Raw genomic sequence first — 21,720 nt, 5'->3', positions numbered from 1 at the left:
TCACTTTGTCACAGCTTACCCTTCCCCCTCCCTGTATCCTCAAGTCCATACTCTAGTAGGTCTGTGTCTTTATTACCGTGTTGCCCCTAGGTTCTTCATGACCTTTTCTTTCTTTTTTTTCCCCCCAGATTCCATATATATGTGTTAGCATATGGTATTTCTTTTTTTCTTTCTGACTTACTTCACTCTGTATGACAGACTCTAGGTCTATCCACCTCACTACACATAACTCAGTTTCGCTTCTTTTTATGGCTGAGTAATATTCCATTGTATATATGTGCTACATCTTCTTTATCCATTCATCTGTTGATGGACACTTAGGTTGCTTCCATGTCCTGGCTATTGTAAATAGAGCTGCAATGAACATTTTGGTACATGACTCTTTTTGAATTATGGTTTTCTCAGGGTATATGCCCAGTAGTGGGATTGCTGGGTCGTATGGTGGTTCTATTTTGAGTTTTTAAAGGAATCTCCATACTACCCAAAGCAATCTACAGATTCAATGCAATCCCTATCAACCTACCACTGGTATTCTTCACAGAACTAGAACTAAAAATTTCACAATTTGTGTGGAAACACAAAAGATCCCGAATAGCCAAAGCAATCTTGAGAAAGAAAAATGGAGCTGGAGGAATCAAGCTTCCTGACTTCAGACTATACTACAAAGCTACAGTAATCAAGACAGTATGGTACTGGTACAAAAACAGAAATATAGATCAATGGAACAGGATAGAAAGCCCAGAGATAAACCCACGCACACATGCTCACCTTATCTTTGATAAAGGAGACAAGAATATACAGTGGAGAAAAGACAGCCTCTTCAATAAGTGGTGCTGGGAAAACTGGAGAGCTACATGTAAAAGAATGAAATTAGAACACTCCCTAACACCAAACTCAAAAATAAACTCAAAATGGATTAAAGGCCTAAATGGAAGGCCAGACACTATCAAACTCTTAGAGGAAAACATAGGCAGAACGCTCTATGACATAAATCACAGCAAGATCCTTTTTGACCCACCTCCTAAAGTAATGGAAATAAAAACAAAAACAAACAAATGAGACCTAATGAAACTTAAAAGCTTTTGCACAGCAAAGACAACCATAAACAAGACCAAAAGACAACCCTCAGAATGGGAGAAAATATTTGCAAATGAAGCAACTGACAAAGGGTTAATCTTCAAAATTTACAAGCAGCTCATGCAGCTCAATATCAAAAAAACAAACAACTCAATCCCAAAATAGGCAGGAGACCTAAATAGACATTTCTCCAAAGAAGATATATGGATTGCGAACAAACATATGAAAGAATGCTCAACATCATTAATCATTAGAGAAATGCAAATCAATACTACAATGAGATATCATCTCACACTGGTCAGCATGGCCATCATCAAAAAATGTACAAACAATAAATGCTGGAGAGGGTGTGGAGAAGAGGGAACCCTCTTGCACTGTTTGTGGGAACGTAAACTGATACAGCCACTATGGAGAACAGTATGGATGTTCCTTAAAAAATCTCTGCCAGTTCTTAAATAAGTCCGATGAAGTGGTGACAGAGAAGCCCCAGGGATGCAGATGAGAGCTATAGAAGACAGCCGAAGCATCAGCTGTCAGGTTACAAATGCTTGCAGCTGATTGTGTGCCTAAGTAAAAGGATGGGTTATGAGAATGTGAGCCCATCGGGTATCCAGCCATTATCGTGATCTTCATAATGTCAAAGGAGTAAACAGTTTGACCATTGTCATTCACACTTGGAAAGCACTTACTTTACTGTAACTTGTTGATGATCCCTAAAGGGAAAAATGTCAACTACACTGTTTGCCCACATAATGGATTTATAAATGTATGTAAATATGTAATTTCAGATGCCATGTTTGTTAGATAATCAGGGCTGTAATAATCTGGCATTGTTTGGAGCTTTCCTAAATGAAGAATGCCATATAGGGAACCTCTCCAAACAGAAAAAAATAGAAGTAGTGAGTTCCACTCTCAGTTAGTTTGTAGTACCTCAGAATGGATCGGGAAAGACCATTGCTCTTGCTGTAACAATGAAACAACATTGTCTAAACTAAAGCGTCATTTTTTTCCTTAAAACTATCAAAGAGCTGTGGAAGTAAAAATGTCAAAATGTGATAAAGTACAGAAAGGCTGACCCTAGCCGATAATGAAGCTACTTTCACCCCGAGCATATTTACTGCATGTGGGTACCCAGGCAGTCAGAGGAACATGCTTGACATAGGCAGAGAAGCTTTGTTGGGGAAAGGCAAACCCAGCCAGGCTTTTATTAGGTGCACATGGGCTGGCATGGTAGGTTGGAATCTGGAAGAGCCTCAGACACAAGATACAGGGAGAGTCACTGCAAAATGGTGATATGATTATGTTTCCTTTCTCTGCTTAAAATACTTCGACCCAAACTCCAACACTTTGATTATAATGTCCTTTTATATTGGACCCTTCGTACCTCTCCATGTCCACATTCAGACTTCTCACCCAACCATAATGAACTAAGTCTGGAAGAAGTGTGTCTTACACAACGTATACTGTAGACTGCACAGCTCAAGGGATGGCCAAGCGGGCTATGACTTCAGACGTTCTCCCCAGAGATGCAAACATGGCAGCCCAGACTTCTGATTTCTAAATGTGTCTCTTCTTGCTCTGTATGGCGCCAGTGATTTCTTTTTATCTTGTGCCACTCATCACTCTTCTTGGGCCAATTCTTATTCATATTTCAGGGTGACTTATTAGTTGCTTCTTCCAGGAAATTTTTAACCCTTTAAATCAGGATTAAATATTCCGCTATGTGGTTCTACACACCCTGAATCTGCATCATAGTCCTTAGCATATTACTTGTATAATTGCTTTCCAGCAGCCCCTAAGCTCTGTGAGTACAGGAAAAATATATTTCTAATCACTGTTGTAGGTGAAGAATTTAGCACAGTACCTGGCAAATCTTAGGGGATCAATAAATACTTTCTAAATGAATGTATGAATGAATTTCATGTTCACATTTCGTACATATGGCAGTTCATAGAGGAAATAATATAATAAATCACAGAGACTTACATGCTATACAAGTTTTCCCCAACAGTTACGTTTCAAATTAATGTGATGAAATAATATAGGATCAATTAGAGCTATGAGCTTAGAAATCAGTGACAACATTAGGGTTCTACAGAAGGGACACAACCCCACCTTTTCAAGTTAATGCATTGTTAAGGTTATACTCTGACAGAAATAGTTCTAGAGTCCAAGTTCTTTGGTTCTTGGTTTAATGGTCTTGAACTATGATTTGTATCCAGTTGTACAACTCATAGTTTCCAGGAAGAAGTAAGGCTCACAGTGGCTTGTTGCCTCCTTCTTCAGACCAGAGACTGTACAGAACTAGAGACAGAACAACATGGCAGAAAATATGTGGATAGCAGCTCTATTCACTTCATTTTCACACTAGAGAAAACTTGCTTTCACACCGGTTTGCACCTGAATTTTCTGGGCTGTCTCTAGTTGAGAAAACCATAGAAGATGGTTTTCTGAAGTCAGGGAAGTTTCAAAACAGTATATCAGCTGCTAAAATGTTTTCTTTTTTTTGTCGTCGTTTAATAGTAAATCACTAGCCTTTACTCCTACACTATTTCCGCTTCCTCTTCCAGAAAATTTTCATCCTTTTCCCCTTCATCCTCTCTCCCTCCCCCATTCCTCTCTGTCTCCCCTCCCTCCCCCCTTCCTTCCTTCCTCTTTCTCTCATTCTTCTGTTTTCTTTCTTACTTTCCTCATAGTTACCTTTACCCATTTTAAGTAATGCTGAATTAGATCCATGGGTCATTTTCTACTCTTAACATTGTTATTTAATATGATTTTTGTTAAAAGACTTTTCTTTGTAGACTCCTGTTTTCCTAAGAAGCTGCTAGAGTATCTTCTAGAGAGAATGTAACCTAATGTAAAATTTCCTTATTGTCTAAATCTGTTCTTCTCCAAAATTTTTGTCTCTATCAATAAGAACTATTTGAACAAACTTGCACCCAACAACATAAATACAGGTATATTTATTTATGTAAGTAACATGTACTTTGTAATTTTAAATATAAAATATTAATAGAACTTGATCACTGACTTTTGAATAAATATTGGAAGTTCTAGTATGTTTTCCAATACCTCTATAGCTTCTCTTGTATATCTTCTGGTGTGTGTGTGCCCCACTTTGGAGTCCACTGACAAAAAATATCTCTGATTTATTTATAAGCTGGTGTAGTTTCACTACTGACAGTTTAGTTGTTAAACAGTTTTCTCCCAAAATACTGTGTCTAGAATGATAAGGAGAAGTCCCATGTAATGTCCTGTTTTAATTTTTTTATTGCCTATTGAAATACTTGACATAAATTATCAGATGACTCTAGAATTGAGTTGAAATTACATAGGGAGTTTGAGTAAAGTCTCATTTTGTCATTCTGAGTTGCTTCAAACTAAACTCACTATTTTTCTTAAACATCCATGAACCAATTAGAAATAACGGAACCTTTAAAAAGTTCATAACAATATTAGAACCTCTGCTTCTATTAATACCATTAGGGAGTTGCAGCAATACACAGACACATTTTTGTGGCTGGGAGGGCTGGAAATATTCCAGCATAATGATTTTCAGATCTGTATCATCCATCACTCAAGAATTCTTAAAAAGAGAGAGAGAAAGTGATACACAAAAGGATAATTACTACAACATGTGTTTCAGATTTTAAAGACAATTAGCTGGAGACCTCAAACTTTCCTTTCTCATTCTGCTCACACGAGAAAAATAGTGATTTATGTTGGGTAAGCATTTTATGCTTTATGAAGAACATGAATATTCATTGTTTTATTTGATGTTTACACCAATTCTGTGAGGTAGCTAAGAATTATTATCTCACTTTTTCACTTGAAAGAATTGATAAAGAGGAGATAAATGGCTTAAAGGTCATTTAGCAAATTTGGGTAGAACATACTAAATTTAAGTCTCCAGGGCTCTGAGTTTGCCTTTCTTTAAGCAAGATTTGTTTGGTGAACCTTTGATGACTATGCATATTATTTGCCAATTTATGTAAATGAGTTTTTCATAATGTTAATTATAATCATGAAAAAATTCTTAACATAGACACTACTCTTCATAACACAAGTGGGTTAAATTGAGGATCAAGGAGTTGGAAGGAAACTCATATTCCTGCTCCTTTGAATTCTCTTAGACTCTGGTTATACCTATTTGCTTATCTAGTTCTTAAAACGCTCTTGGGATGAAAATTTCATGCAGTTCTGCTCAATAATCTTTTTGCATTTTATAACATTAGGATGTAAATTCATTTTTATTTTTACTTTTTCCCCTGTATTTTATTTTATTTTTTATATTTTTAAACATCTTTATTGGAGTATAATTGCTTTACAATGGTATGTTAGTTTCTGTTGTATAACAAAGTGAATCAGCTATACATAAACATATATCCCCATATCTCCTCCCTCTTGCATCTCTCTCCCACCCTCCCTATCCCAGCCCTCTCGGTAGTCACAAAGCACCGAGCTGATCTCCCTGTGCTATGTGGCTGCTTCCCACTAGCTATCTGTTTTACGTTTGGTAGTGTATATATGTCCATGCCACTCTCTCACTTCGTCCCAGCTTACCCTTCCCCCTCCCCGTATCCTCAAGTCCATTCTCTAGTAGGTCTGTGTCTTTATTCCCGTCTTGCCCCTAAGTTCTTCATGATCTTTTAAAAAATTTTTTCTTAGATTCCATATATATATGTGTTAGCATACTGTATTTCTTTTTCTCTTTCTGACTTACTTCACTCTGTATTACAGACTCTAGGTCCATCCACCTCACTACACATAACTCAATTTTGTTTCTTTCTATGGCTGAGAAATATTCCATTGTATCTATGTGGTACATCTTCTTTATCCATTCATCTGTTGATGTATACTTCAGTTGATTACATGTCCTGGCTATTGTAAATAGAGCTGCAATGAACATTTGGTACATGACTCTTTTTGAATTATGGTTTTCTCAGGGTATATGCCCAGTAGTGGGATTGCTGGGTCGTATGGTAGTTCTATTTTTAGTTTTTTAAGGAACGTCCATGCTGTTCTCCATAGTGGCTGTATCAGTTTACATACCTGTCAACAGTGGAAGAGGGTTCCCTTTTCTCCACAACCTCTCCAGCATTTATTGTTTCTAGATTTTTTGTTGATGGCCATTCTGACTGGTGTGAGGTGATACCTCATTGTAATTTTGAGTTGTATTTCTCTAATGATTAGTGATGTTGAGCATCTTTTCACGTGTTTGTTGGCAATCTGTATATTTACTTTGGAGAAATGTCTATCTAGGTCTTCTGCCCATTTTTGAGTTGGGTTGTTTGTTTTTTTGATATTGAGCTGCATGGGTTGACTGTATATTTTGGAGATTAATCCTTTGTCCGTTGCTTCATTTGCAAATAGTTTCTCCCATTCTGAGGGTTGTCTTTTTGTCTTGTTTATGCATTCTTTTGCTGTGCAAAAGCTTTTAAGTTTCATTAGGTCCCATTTGTTTATTTTTGTTTTTATTTCCGTTACTCTAGGAGGTGGGTCAAAAAGGATCTTGCTGTGATTTATGTCATAGAATGTTCTGCCTATGTTTTCTTCTAGGAGTTTTATACTGTGTAGCCTTTATTCCATTTTGAGTTTATTTTTGTGTATGGTGTTAGGGCGTGATCTAATTTCATTCTTCTACATGTACCTGTCCAGTTTTCCCAACACCATTTATTGAAGAAGCTATGTTTTCTCCATTGTATATTCTTGCCTCCTTTATCAAAGATAAGTTGACCATATGTGTGTGGGTTTATCTGAGCTTTCTATCCTCTTCAATTGATCTATATTTTGGTTTTTGTGCCAGTACCGTACTGTCTTGATTACTGTAGCCTTGTAGTATAGTCTGAAATCTGGGAGCCTGATTCCTTCAGCTCTGTTTTTCTTTCTCAAGATTGCTTTGGCTATTCGGGGTCTTTTGTGTTTCCATACAAATTGTGAATTTTTTTGTTGTAGTTCTGTGCAAAATGCCATTGGTAGATTGATAGGGATTGCATCAAATCTGTAGATTGTTTTGGGTAGTATAGTCATTTCCACAATGTTGATTCTTCCAATCCAAGAACATGGTATATCTCTCCATCTGTTTGTATCGTCTTTAATTTCTTTCATTAATGTCTTATAATTTTCTGCATACAGGTCTTTTGTCTCCTTAGGTAGGTTTATTTCTAGGTATTTTATTGTTTTTTTGTTGCAATGGTAAATGTGAGTGTTTCCTTAATTTCCCTTTGAGATTTTTCATCATTAGTGTATAGGAATGCAAGAGATTTCCGTGCATTAATTTTGTATCCCGCTACTTTACCAAATTCATTGATTAGCTCTAGTAGTTTTCTGGTGGCATCTTTAGGATTCTCTATGTATAGTATCATGTCATCTGGCAAGAGTGACAGTTTTACTTCCTCTCTTCTGACTTGGATTACTTTTATTTCTTTTTCTTCTCTGATTGCTGTGGCTAAAACTTCCAAAACTATGTTGAATAATAGTGGTGAGAATGGGCAATCTTGTTTTGTTCCTGATCTTAGTGGAAATGCTTTCAGTTTTTCACCATTGGGAATGATGTGGCTGTGGGTTTATCATATATGGCCTTTATTATGTTGAGGTAAGTTCTCTCTATGCCTACTGTCTGGAGGATTTTTATCATAAATGGGTATTAAATTTTGTCAAAAGCTTTTTCTGCATCTATTGAGAGGATCATATGGTTTTTCTCCTTCTATTTGTTAATATAGTTTATCACATTGAGTGATTTGCGTATATTGAAGAATCCTTGCATTCCTGGGGTAAACCCCAATTGTTCATGGTTTATGATCCTTTTAATGTGCTGTTGGATTCTGTTTGCTACTATTTTGTTGAGGATTTTTACATCTATTTTCATCAGTGATATTGGCCTGTAGTTTTCTTTCTTCTTGACATCTTTGTCTGGTTTTAGTATCAGGGTGATGGTGGCCTCATAGAATGAGTTTGGGAACATCCTCCCTCTTCTATATTTTGGAAGAGTTCGAGAAGGAAAGGTGTTAGCTCTTCTCTAAATGTTTGATAGAATTCACCTGTGAGAATGTAAATTTAATTGTACCAATTTGGCAAAATTTTTTAGTGGAATGATGACACTATACTATATAACAAATGTTACAGTGTGAAACTGAATGGGAGAATCTTAGTTTACTAAAAACTCAAGTTCTAGCTGACATTCTAACTTGCTTGCCTTTGCAAAGGTGGAAGTTTCTCCAGAATAAAATTCCTAACTCACAGTACCTCAAGCACAGTTTCAAGTGCATTTGATAACTAGAAAAATTAATTACTATATGCATTTAGAACTGCTTTAATCCTCGAGTGTTCTAATCTTTCTTAATAATCTTTATTATTTTCTATATCATCTCCCAGAATATTTATTTACCTTATATATGTTTTCCTTTATAAGGTAGATCAAATAATTTAGATTCTTTCTTCAGTGCTTATTATAAGAATGGCAATAACATTGATTTTTTTTCAGGGTGCATAAAATATGCCTGTCTTCTCTTTCAATGAGCTTTATTTATTATCCAGTGATGATTAGAATATACAGTAAGTGCTGGTTCAGTTCATGTGTATGAGAATTTTGTTAAAGGGAGAGTGTTTTGATAGAATGATCTGGGAAGGAGCTGAATTTCAGCAGAATCTTGAAAGGTTGTCAGTGTTTCCTTAAGTCCAAATTTGATGAATACCATCCTCAAGTGAAAGCATGAATATGAGAAAGAGCAGGTGAATCGGGGATAACAAGTAGCCTCTTTCTCTCTTCTAAATAACATTTTAAACTTCTTAAAGTAGGCCTAACTATCCAATCTAATATTCTAACCACACTTTCACAAAGGTCCTTTGTGTTATCTTTACAAACTATACATTATGTAAATGATTACTCTTAACACTTGAGGGAAGAAAATTGAATGTTCCCTAGTTTTAGGGACAGTTATTGGCCTCCTACAAAGTCCCACAAGACTGTTTTCCTATGCAAACCTGGAAACTACTCCCATTGAAAGAAAATGTGCATCTTTTCTTGATCTCATTTTAGCAGTATTGGTGTCCATGACTTCTTGAACTGCCTAGTCATCTAGTTATAAATACTGGCTTACATGTCTTCAGATATCATCTTTATAAGCTAAAACCCATGTTACATTTTACGGGCCTTTTGGCACCTAGATAGTGCCAAATTATTATGTTAAGGTTATGCAATTTTTTTTTGACAAGGGATCCTGAAACTGTTGAATCCTATGTATATTCAATTTCCTTCTGACAGACATTATTTTGTTTTAATCACAAACATATTTGCAGTATTAAAAATATAAAAGGAACCAAATTTATTGTCTGGATTTTATTGGGAAAATGTAAAAACAATAGTTTTCTGGTGTGCTGGTTCGTGGGGTAGGTAGTACATTCCTACCCTATAGAGAGTTCTTGCTATCCAGCCACAAGAGTGAACCTCGAGATGCCCCAAATCACTGTGTGGTCCTGGGCTGCCCTTGAGAGGTGGAGGCTTCTCCACTGAGGCTTCAACCAGGGCAGTTAGTGGTTAGAGAATAGTTTGAAGTTCTACACTTTTGGGGTTTAGGTAGCATTAGGGGAGAGGAGGGTGAGATAATTGCAGTAAGGCAGATGGTTTGGTCCTCACCACATTGAACAGCTGCCATAAGAGTGCATGGCATAAGGACTGAAGGAGCCCAGACTGAGAAAGCATGTTCCTCTTTATTCAATGTGCGGTCTACTCATGGGCAAGTCCCTGAGATGGCATGTCTCATTTTGTCACCCATGAAATGTGGTTCGTTAGTCATAGCTAATTTATATGATTATGATGTGGATTAAGCAGAAAGAATATTTGCAATATTTGGTAAACTGTATACAGCACTGGTCTTCCGTGACTGCAAAGCATCCTCATTTAAGTTCATCAGTGTTACTCTATTTTATTATTGCCTTCTGACTACATTGCAAACCAATGCTTGGTTAAGGAGAATGTTGAGGAGAAAATGAAGAGGACCTTTGACTCTATTTTCCAGGCTCTAACCTGAAGGTTGAGAAAAGTATTGGTAATTGTGGCCCACTTTCCTTTTGGTTTGAAGTCCACATCTGAAGAACAGTGTCTCTGGTGGTTTTTTTGTGGTCTTCACTGAGGGTCAGGGTGACCTTGTTCTCACAGGGTTCTGACATATTCCATTTGATACTGCTGTCTCCACTCAAGCAATCTTTCACCTGCCAAGCAAAGCTCTGCCTCCACACCAAAGCAGGACCAGAGTTTCAAACTGAGGGGATGACAATCAGCAGCTGCTATTGAGACAAGCCAATTGTCTGCTTTGCAGAAGGTTGTCAAGAGCCCTGATGATGGAGGACTGTTCTGGAAATAACTGGCATTGAGCATGGGCTGATTATAGGAGCTGCATCTTTGGAGGACTTCAATGACTGAAGTTCCCCACAAACATGGTTTTTCCTTCATCAGGGCAAAGTAAGTCAAAAGATATGAACAAATTCACACATGATTAAGACTCAGAAATCAAAACAGGTTAATGCATAAAACACTCCTGGAAAAAGAAAAGCTCTTTATCTTTTACAGCACATCAAAATATTTTCCACTTGGCAAATTGTGTATCTTTAAAAATAGCATGAAATCATGTGGTATGAAGTGAGAAAAGAGAGAGGAAAATACTCTAGCCTGCTTTTAGAAAGTTATGAATTGAATTTTACCTGTATGCTGAATCTGAAAACAGTTTTTTCTTTTTTTTACTAATGAAAAGTCATTATAGTTGTTTGTCCTAATAATTTTTTTAAAATAAAAAGTTAACCCTAAAAGAAATTCAAATAAGGTTTTGGCAAGAGCACTTTATTATTCTATTTCTCAGAATGTATTGTTTTTCTATTAGTGTAATGTCAACAAAAATATTATTAGTTGTTTAAGTCAGTCCTTTGCCGCCATCTCTGTAACAATGTTTTCACTGCCTTTTTTAGTTATCATGATAGTAAATTTTAATAGAGTTAAAAATATTTTTATTATCGAAAAATTTAAACCTAAACAAAAGTAGAGAGAGAAGTAGAATAATCCTCATTACCCACCTTCAAAGTTATTCACTCATGGTCAATCTATTTTCATCTGTGGTCACCCCTTCCAACTCTCTCTATTGATTACTTTGAAACAATCACCAGGTATAATATTTTTTACTCTATATTTATTTCAGTATATATCTATAAAACATAAAGACTATTTAAAAGTGCAACCAAAATGTAATTATCACACCTAAAATATTAATTATATGCTGAATATAAAATATCCATTCAATGTGTAAATTTACCCAATTGTCTTGTAATTTTTTAATTTTTGTGTTTGAATCAGTATTCAGACAAGATCCTCATGTTGTATTTGTGGAGGTGCATTGCTATGTACCTTAAATCTTTTAATCTTTAGGTTTTATTTTTCTCTCTCTCATGTCTTTCTTTTCCTCTTAGAGTTTATTTTTTGAAGACATTGGATTGCTTTGTCTTTTTGTGTTTGCCACATTCTAGATAATGTTAATAGTACCCTTATTGGTGAATTTATTGGTAATAAGTTCTTCTATCTCTTATAAATTCTTGAAAATTTCTGGTTATATCTAGAGGCTTGATTCAATTCAGAGTTGGTTTTCTGGCAAGGAAGCTTCAGAGATGGTATTGTGTACTTATATCACACTTAGGAGGCATATAATTCTGATGGTTTCTCTTTGTGCTATTAGCTGCTGTTGATAATCATTTCTTAGACTCATTATACGTGGGTAATCTTCTAAGTTTATCAATTCTTCTTCATTTCTGCATGTGTATTAAAAAGGTAGACACAGGGCTTCCCTGGTGGCACAGTGGTTGAGAGTCCGCCTGCCGATGCAGGGGACATGGGTTCGTGCCCCGGTCTGGGAAGATCCCACATGCCACGGAGTGGCTGGGCCCGTGAGCCATGGTCATGGAGCCTGCACATTCGGAGCCTGTGCTCTGCAATGGAAGAGGCCACAACAGTGAGAGGCCCGCGTACCACAAAAAAAAAAAAAAAAAAAAGTAGACACAATAACATTTCCAATCATTTGGACATTTGAAGTCTAAGTAAAATAGGAATCAATGATGACCTTAAGAATTGCAACATTATTATAATATTATTGACTTTATTATATGTGCTGTACATTACATCCTGTAACTTATTTATTTTATGACAGGAAGTTTGTACCTCTTAATCTCCCTCACCTGTTTCATTCATCCTCCCACCCACCTCTTCTCTGGCAACTACCAGTTTGTTCTCTCTATTTATGAGTCTGTTTCTGTTTTGTTATATTTGTTAATTTGTTTAGTTTTTTTAGATTTCACATATAAGTGAAATCATATGGTATTTGTCTTTCTCTGCCTGATATATTTCACTTAGCATAATACCCTCTAGTTTCATCCATGTTGTTGCAAATGGCAAGATTTCATTCTTTTTTGTGACTGAGTAATATTCCTCGGTGTGTGTGTGTGTGTATGTGTATTCTTTATCCATTCATCCATCAATGGACACTTATGTTGCTTCTGTATCTTGGCCATTGTAAATAACACTACAATGAACATAGGGATGCATATGTCTTTTTGAGTTAGTGTTCTTTTTTTTTTCTTAGAAAAAAATACCTTTAGTTGAATTTCTGGATTGTATGGTAGCTCTTTTTAAAACTTTTTGAGGAACATCCATACTGTTTTACATAGCGGCTGTACCAATTTGCATTCCCACCAACAATGCACAGGGGTTCCCTTTACACTATATCCTCACCAGCACTTGTTATTTGTTATTTATTTGATAATAGCCATTCTTGACATGTGTGAGGTGGTATCTTACTGTGGTTTTGATTTGTGTTTCCCTGATGATTAGTGACATTGAGCATCTTCTCATGTGTCTATTAGCCATCTGTATGCCCTCTTTGGAAAAATGTCTATTCAGGACCTCTGCCCATTTTTTTTTTTTTTTTTTTTTTTTTGCGGTACACGGGCCTTTCACTGTTGTGGCCTCTCCCGTTGTGGAGCACAGGCTCTGGACGCACAGGCTCAGCGGCCATGGCTCACGGGCCTAGTCGCTCCACAGCATGTGGGATCTTCCCAGACTGGGGCATGAACCCGTGTCCCCTGCATCGGCAGGCGGACTCAACCACTGCACCACCAGGGAAGCCCCCTCTGCCCATTTTTAATCAAGTTGTTGTTGTTGGTTTATTTTTGATCTTGAGTTGTATGAATTCTTTGTATATTTTGGATATTAATCCTTCTTAATATAAGTCATTTGCAAATATCTTCTCCAATTCAGTACATGGCCCTTTTGTTTTGTTGTTTCTTTTGCTGTACAAAAGCTTTTTAGTTTGATATAGTCCCATTTGTTTATTTTTGCTTTTGTTGCTCTAGCCTGAGGAAACATATCCAAAAAAATATTGCTGGGCTTCCCTGGTGGCACAGTGGTTGAGAGTCTGCCTGTCGATGCAGGGGACATGGGTTTGTGCCCCGGTCCGGGAAAATCCCACATGCTGTGGAGCAGCTGGGCCCATGAGCCATGACCTCTGAGCCTGCGTGTCCGGAGCCTGTGCTCTGCAATGGGAGAGGCCACAACAGTGAGAGGCCCGCATACCACACAATATATATATATATATATATATATATTTCTAAGACCAATGTCAAAAAAGCATATTGCCTGTTTTTTCTTTTAGGAGTTTTATGGTTTCAGCTCTTACATTTAAGTCTTTATTGATTTTGAGTTTATTTTTGTATATGGTGAGAGAAAGTAGTCCAATTTGCTTCTTTTACATGTAGCTGTCTAGTTTTCCCTACACTATTTATTGAAGAGCTCCTCTTTTCACCTACTGCCTATTATTGCCTCTTTTGTCTTATATTAGCTGACCACATAAGCCTGGGTTTATTTCTGGGCTCTGTCTTCTGTTGCATTGATCTGTGTGTCTGTTTTTGTGCCAGTACCATACCGTTTTGATTACAGTAGCTTTGTAGTATAGCTTGAAATCAGGGAGCCTCCAGCTTTGTTCTTCTTTCTCAATATTGTTTTGGCTATTTGGGGTCTTTTGTGTTTCCATATAAATTTTAGAATTACTTGTTCTACTTCTGTGAAAAATGTGATTGTTATTTTGATAAGAATTGTATTGAATCTGTAGATTGCCTTGAATGGTATGGTCATTTTAACAATATTTATTTTTCCAATCCATGAGTACAGTGTATCTTTCCATTTAGTTGTGTCATCTTCAATTTTTTTCATCAATGTCTTATAGTTTTCTGAGTGCAGGTCTTTTATCTCCTTGGTTAGATTTATTTCTAGGTATTTTATTGTTTTGATGTAATGGTAAATGGGATTATTTTCTTAGTTTCTCTTTCTCATAGTTCATTGTTATTGAGTAAAAGCACAACAAATTTCTATATATTAATTTTTTATCCTGCAGCTTTACTGAATTCATTGATGAGTTCTAATAGTTTTTTGGTGGCATCTTTAGGATTTTCCAAATATTGTATCTTGTCATCTGCAAACAATGACAGTTTACTTATTCCCAATTTGGATTCCTTTTATTTCTTTTTCTTTTCTTATTGCTGTGGCTAGGACTTCCAATACTATATTGAATAAAAGTGGCGAGAGTGAGCATCCTTGTCTTTTTCCTGATCTTAGAGGAAATGCTTTAGTTTTTTACTGTTGAATATGGTGTTGGCTATAGGTTTGTCATATATGTGTGTTCCCTGTATACACACTCTGTGGAGAGTTTTTATTGTAAATGGATGTTGAATTTTGTCAAAAGCTTATTCTGCATCTACTGAATGATCAGATGATTTTCATTCTTCGGTTTGTTAATGTGGTGTATCATATTGATTGATTTGTAGATATTGAACCATCCTTGCATCCCTGGGATAAATTCTATTTGATCATAGTGTCTGATCCTTTTAATGTTTTGCTGAATTAGGTTTGCTTATATTTTGTTGATGATTTTTGCATCTATGATTATCAGTGATATTAGCCTGAAATTTTAATTTTTTGTGGTCTCTTTGTCTGGTTTTGTTATCAGGGTGATGCTGGCCTTGTAGAATGAGTTTGGAAGTATACCTTAAGCGTACCTTCTTCTTTAATTTTTAGGAACTGTTTGAGGATAGGTGTTAACTTTTCTTTAAAAGTTTGGTAGTTAAATTTCCTCATTTTGTAAGAACACCAGTCTTACTGGATTAGAGCCTATCCTAATGACCTCATTTTAGCTTAATTACCTCTCTAAAGGCCCTGTTTTCAAATACAGTCACATTCTGCAATACTGGAAGATAGGACTTCAGCATATGAATTTCTGAGCAGATGCAATATAGCCCATAACTGGTGATGTTAACCTTTTCATCCTTCTTGGATATCTTATGCTAGGGCACAGCAAATTTCCATGGATCAGTGAAAGACTTCTTGAAAAATATCTGAGTGACTCAGTAGGGGCCTGAGGTAGAAATCTGTGAGGATGTGTGTTAATTGTTTACCACAACTGCAGCTGAATTAGAAGCAGGCCAAGGGGATATGATGCAAAGTACCTAGAACTTCTACAAGATGTACTGGTATCACTTTAAGTCATGATTACTCCTGCAGTGGACTCTTACTACCTGGCCAAGTGGCTAGTAATTGTATATTTTCTCATCAAGTCACTTTCCTCATCTGCTGAGTATCTGTTTTATATCTTCTCTTCTCTCCTTTAACCTGCAACACTTTTTTCTCCAGCTTTGATCCCAGTTGATGAACTTTCTACCAATTTTACTGAAAAAATAAAGCAATCTAAAGAGGACTTTCACAAGTCCATCCACTCCCTGTCATGATACCCACATACTCTATCATCTCTCCTGTTAAACACGTCTGTGCTGCTTGCTAAGCCCAGCCCATCCACTCTCTACCATCTCCTTTTCCTCAGTCAAAGATATTTCTTTAGTCCCTCATACTCTCACCCTTACTTCTTTGACAGCAGTTTGTCCCTGACTATTTAATCTATCCCATCAACATACAACAAGCTATTATTTCTCTTGAATTCAACTTCCCTATCCTAGTACTATCCCATTTTTCTCTCTTTTTACAGTAAAACTGCTTGAAATATTTGTTTGCACTTTCTGTGTCCAATTTCTACCTAATAGTCTCCTTTGATTTCTTGCCAGTTAGGCTTTCACAAGTCTCCAGGCTACCAGTTCATGTTGTTGAATTCATGTTCAGTACTCACTCATTTGTCTTGATGTACCTGTAGCATCTGATGTGCTGATGAATGTTTCCCACTGAAACACTTTCCTCACTTTGATTTCAGGTGACCACACCCACCTGTTCACCTCCCACCTTGGTGGCTGTTCAGTCTCCATTGCTCATTCCTCCATATCTTCCCAAACTTGTATTCAGCCCAAATCTCTTCCCCAAACTCCAGACTCATATCTATATTTCCACTTGGATAATTAACAGGTATCTTAAACTTAACTGTCCAAAATGGAGATCCAGATAATTCCACACCAAATCCTCTCTTTTGCATTTCTTTTCACTTTAGTAAATCATCTTTGTCTCCCATGTCAGTAATCTTAGGAGTCATCTTTAATTCTCACTTTCTCTCATGCCCCACAATCCAATCCTTTGGTAAATTCTGTCAGTTCTACCTCTAAAAATGTAGCTGGACTCCAACTACTTCTTCCCACTTCCACACTACCATGCTTCCATGCCAGCATCATTTCTTTCCTAGGTTATTATACTAGTAGCCTCATGGTCTCCCTGCTCTTGTATTCACCCTTTTATAACTTATTCACAACAAAGCAGCTGGAGTCATTCTGTTAAATACAGGTCAGATCCAGTCTCTCCTCTGCTTAAAGTCTTCCAGTAGCTTCTCATCTCACTTAGAATAAAAAGCAACAAGTACTTACTGTGGTCTGGCCATCAATTTTCTTACTGACCTCATCTCTTACATCCTCTATCCATCTTGCTCCACCATTTTTTTTTTAGCACTCAGTATTCAATTTATTTGTAAGATGTCACACAAGTAGCATTCTCCCCTGTTTTTCACTGATCTGATTCAGAACATCAATAGTATCTCTGATCAAGGTCTCAAAGATCCCATCAGCTAACTGCATCTTCACACACAACTCATCCTCATCATAGTTCACCCACTGTGCCTCCTCCTCAGCTCCACCATTTTTGTAATGGCATTCTTGCTTTTGCTTAAACATACCAGCCACATTTATACTTCAGGGCCTTTACACTTGCCTTAAAATTTTTTTCCCTCTGCCTTCAACTATCTTTCCCTACATAAGACAAATTCTTCCTTCAGGTCTTGCTTTAATGTTACCTTTCAGAGAGACCTTTTCTGATCTTCTTATCTAAAATTTGAAGCCCCCTTCCAATACTCCTTATTTCTCTCTTTTTTAGTTTATATTTCTTCTTAACTCTCATCACTATCTAGTCTAGCACATATTTTACTTATTTTTATATTGCTTATTTTTGGTTTCCTATTAGAGTGCAAACTCCATAAGGGCAGGGTATTTGTTTGTTTTATTTTATTTTTTTTTACTTCTGCATCCCCAGCATTTAGATCAATATATATTTGTTAAAAGTGAGTAGAGATGAGTGATCAGCCATGTCACATATTGCTGAAAGGTAGTGGCTTAGATTTTGTAAGATGGTTGTCATAGGTGACCTTGGCAAGATCAACTAAAGTGGTGGGGAAAATTCCAGCTGGAATAGTTTGAGAAAATAGAGGTCATGAGTTACCAACTCTTATATGTGAAGAGAAGAGAGAAATGGTGCTGTAGCTGAAGGAAGCATGGGTCAAGAAAGATGGACTGTAGTAAGGCATATTGGAATGCCACTGGGAATGTTCTCAGAGACAGGGAAAAGTTGATCATGTGGGTAAAGAAGGCTGAAGTCTGTGTAGGTAGGAGCAAGCACAAGTGTTGAGGATACATTTTGATACAAAAGGGAGACCTCATCAGTTGCTACAAGAGAGCAAGATATTTAGTATAGATAGCAGGAAAGGTGATGGATTTTTGTGGTGGCAAAGTAAATTTGTTCTCATTTAATTGTCTATTTTTCTCAATTTTGATGAAAATTCATCAGAACTGAGAGTTTTGTGCTGGGTGTTTAAACTACACTTGTGAGAGGAGTTGGATTATAGAGAAAGAGAAGAAATCCATGAAAAACAGGCTGACCTAATGATTTTGGGACTGTCCCCTTTAACCAGTTCACACGTGTTTGTTGAGTGCCTATTATTTTCAAGTCATCTCACTGAAGAGTAGAGGAATTGGAGGGTACAGGCAAAGTAATCATCATCAAAATGTTATTTGAACTTACCTTCTGTTTTCTCCAAACCTCAGTTAATCCAGTTTTAGGCAGCTACAATTATTTGAGGTTCTAAGATCCTATTTTATTTTATTTTTAATTTAATTTAATTTTAATTTCAAGATCATCAAAAGAAAAGTAGGTTAAGTTGACCAAACATTTCTGCCAGTATCTACTCTCTGTCCTCCAATCCCTAAAGACCAAGATAAATTCCAGTGTTTCAAGGTGCTTTCATGTGTACAGTCCTGACATTGTATTGAACCTCAGAATCTTGGAGGAAATGACAGGTAAATATAGAACAAAGAACATCTTATCATCATGTTTTTTCAACATTTGCTCTAATTATCTCATTTACTTTCTCATATTCTTTTCTGGAAAATAAATAGAAAAGAGCAGTTGCAAGCTTAGGCTTCCCAAGTAACAGGGTATAATATGCATATATAAATGATTCCATTTTTTGTGTAATTTTCTATCCTTTCATGGATTTTAACCTGTGGTCATTTCAAATAACTTGCAGATTTGACCCATAACTAGACGTTGGGAACCAGCTTAATAAGGTAAATTCTAATAATCAAAATAATAATATTTTATATTTTAAAATATAGAAAAAAAGAAATTCATATGATTCTAGCCAAAAGGTCTCTTGTTCTGAATGTTATGCTTTTTCTGACCCAGTAACTCACAAGTCAAGTTAATATGCTCATTTTTATTATTTTTACTATGACATGAAAAAAAAAAAACAAATGGGAAAATGAATGCCCTTAAGAACTTAACTAACACAATTTCAGGGGCTTGGGAAACCAGATAAACAAATCAAGGCATTGGCTTTGAACCATGCCAGCTGAGCATTTTCTGGCTCTCTTAATATTAATTAGCAACATTAGGGTCAAATAATGTCTTTGGGAGTTAAAATTTATGGAATTTTAGCTTGCTGCCTGAACTTGGCTTTTTTCTTTTTGTGTGTGTGTGTGAAAATCTACAAATTAAATAATAAGTAGGAGATACCCTCTCCCAAATGGTGAGAGAAAATGATAGAGAGATTAAATTTTAAAAAGAAGGAAAATAAGAGTTAAAAAGTAGAAAGTAAACAGGAAAAGAATTGCAGTACATGTGGAAGAACTATCACAACAATTAAGAAAGAGGTATGCTAATAAAAAATAGGCAATGAATAAGTATATACAATAAAACTGAATTATCAATGGCAAATTCTGAAAACATGATCATAATCTCTAACTGTTATGAACTGATTCTCCATTTTAAAGTACCTACCATTAAAAAAAAATCTATCCTTACACCAAAAGCAACTAGAGAAAGAAGAACAAACAAAACCCAAAGTTAGTAGAAGGATAGAAATAATAAAGATCAGAGCAGAAATAAATGAATTACAGATGAAGTAAACAATAGCAAAGATCAATGAAATGAAAAGCTAGTTCTTTGAGAAGATAAACAAAATTGATAAACCTTTAGTCAGACTCATCAAGAAAAAAAGGGAGAGGATTCAAATCAATAAAATTAGAAATGAAAAAGGAGAAGTTACAACAGACACCACAGGAATTCAAAGGATCATAAAAGATTACTACAAGCAAATATATGCCAATAAAATGGACAACCTTGAAGAAATGGACAAATTCTTAGAAAGAGACAATGCTCCAAGACTGAACCAGGAAGAAGTAAAAAAGTATGAACAGACCAATCACAAGCACTGAAATTGAAACTGTGATTAAAAATCTTCCAACAAACAAAAGTCTAGGGCCAGATGGCTTCACAGGTGAATTCTATCAAACATTTAGCGAAGAGTTAACACCTACCCTTCTGAAACTCTTCAAAAAAATTGCAGAGGAAGAAATACTCCCAAGCTCATTCTATGAGACCACCATCACCCTGATACCAAAACCAGACCAAGATATCACACACACACAAAATTACAGGCCAATGTCACCGATGAACATAGACCCAAAACTCCTCAACAAAATACTAGCAAACCAAATTCAACAACACATTAAAAGGATCATACACACTGATCCAGTGGAATTTATACCAGGGATGCAAGGATTCTTCAATATATGCAAATCAAGCAATGTGATACACCATATTAACAAATTGAAGAATAAAAACCATATGATCAAATCAATAAATGCAGAAAAAGCTTTTGACAAAGTTCAACACCCATTTATGATAAGAACTCTCCAGAAAGTGGGCCTAGAGGGAAACTACCTCAACATAATAAAGTCCATATATGACAAACCTACAGCTAACATCATACACAATGAAAAGCTGAAAGCATTTCCTCTAAGATCAGGAAGAAGACAAGGATGTCCACTCTTGCCAATTTATTCAACATAGTTTTGGAAGTCCTAGCCATGGCAATCAGAGAAGAAAAATAAATAAAAGTATTCCAAATCAGAAAAGAAGAAGTAAAACTGTCACCGTTTGCAGATGACTTGGTACTATACCTAGAAAATCCTAAAGATGCTACCAGAAAACTACTAGAGCTCATCAATGAATCTGGTAAAGTTATAAAATACAAAATTATTCCACAGAAATCCCTTGCATTCCTATACACTAACAACAAAATATCAGAAAGAGAGATTAAGGAAACAATCCCGCTTACCATCACATCAAAAAGAATAAAATACCTAGGACTAAACCTACCTAATGAGGCAAAAGACCTGTACTCAGAAAGCTATAAGATACTGATGAAAGAAATCAAAGATGACACAAACAGATGGAGAGGTATACCATGTTCTTGGATTGGAAGAATCAATATTGTGAAAATGACTGTACTACCCAAAGCAATCTACAGATTTAATGAAATCCCTATCAAATTACCAAGAGCATTTTTCACAGAACTAGAACAGAAAATTTTACATTTTTTTATGGAAACACAAAAGACCCCAAATGGTGAAAGCAATCTTGAGAAAGAAGAACGGAGCTGGAGGAAGTAGGCTCCCTGACTTCAGACTATACTACAAAGCTACAGTAATCAAAACAGTATGGTACTGGCACAAAACAGAAATATAGATCAATGGAACAAGATAGAAAGTCCAGAGATAAACCCACGGACCTATGGCCACCTAATCTATGACAAAGGAGGCAAGAATATACAATGGAGAAAAGACAGTCTCTTCAATAAGTGATGCTGGGAAAACTGGATGGCTACATGTAAAAGAATGAAATTAGAACAGTCCCTAACACCATACACAAAAATAAACTCAAAATGGATTAAAGACCTAAATGGAAGGCCAGATACTGTAAAACTCTTAGAGGAGAACATAGGCAGAACTCTCTTTGACATAAATCGCAGCAAGATCTTTTTTGACCCACCCCCTAGAGTAATGAAAATAAATACA

The sequence above is a fragment of the Mesoplodon mirus genome (assembly GCF_964341445.2).
Source record: "Mesoplodon mirus genome assembly, chromosome: 6".
In the NCBI taxonomy this organism is placed as follows: domain Eukaryota; kingdom Metazoa; phylum Chordata; class Mammalia; order Artiodactyla; family Ziphiidae; genus Mesoplodon; species Mesoplodon mirus.
Note: the sequence above shows the minus strand (reverse complement) of the source record.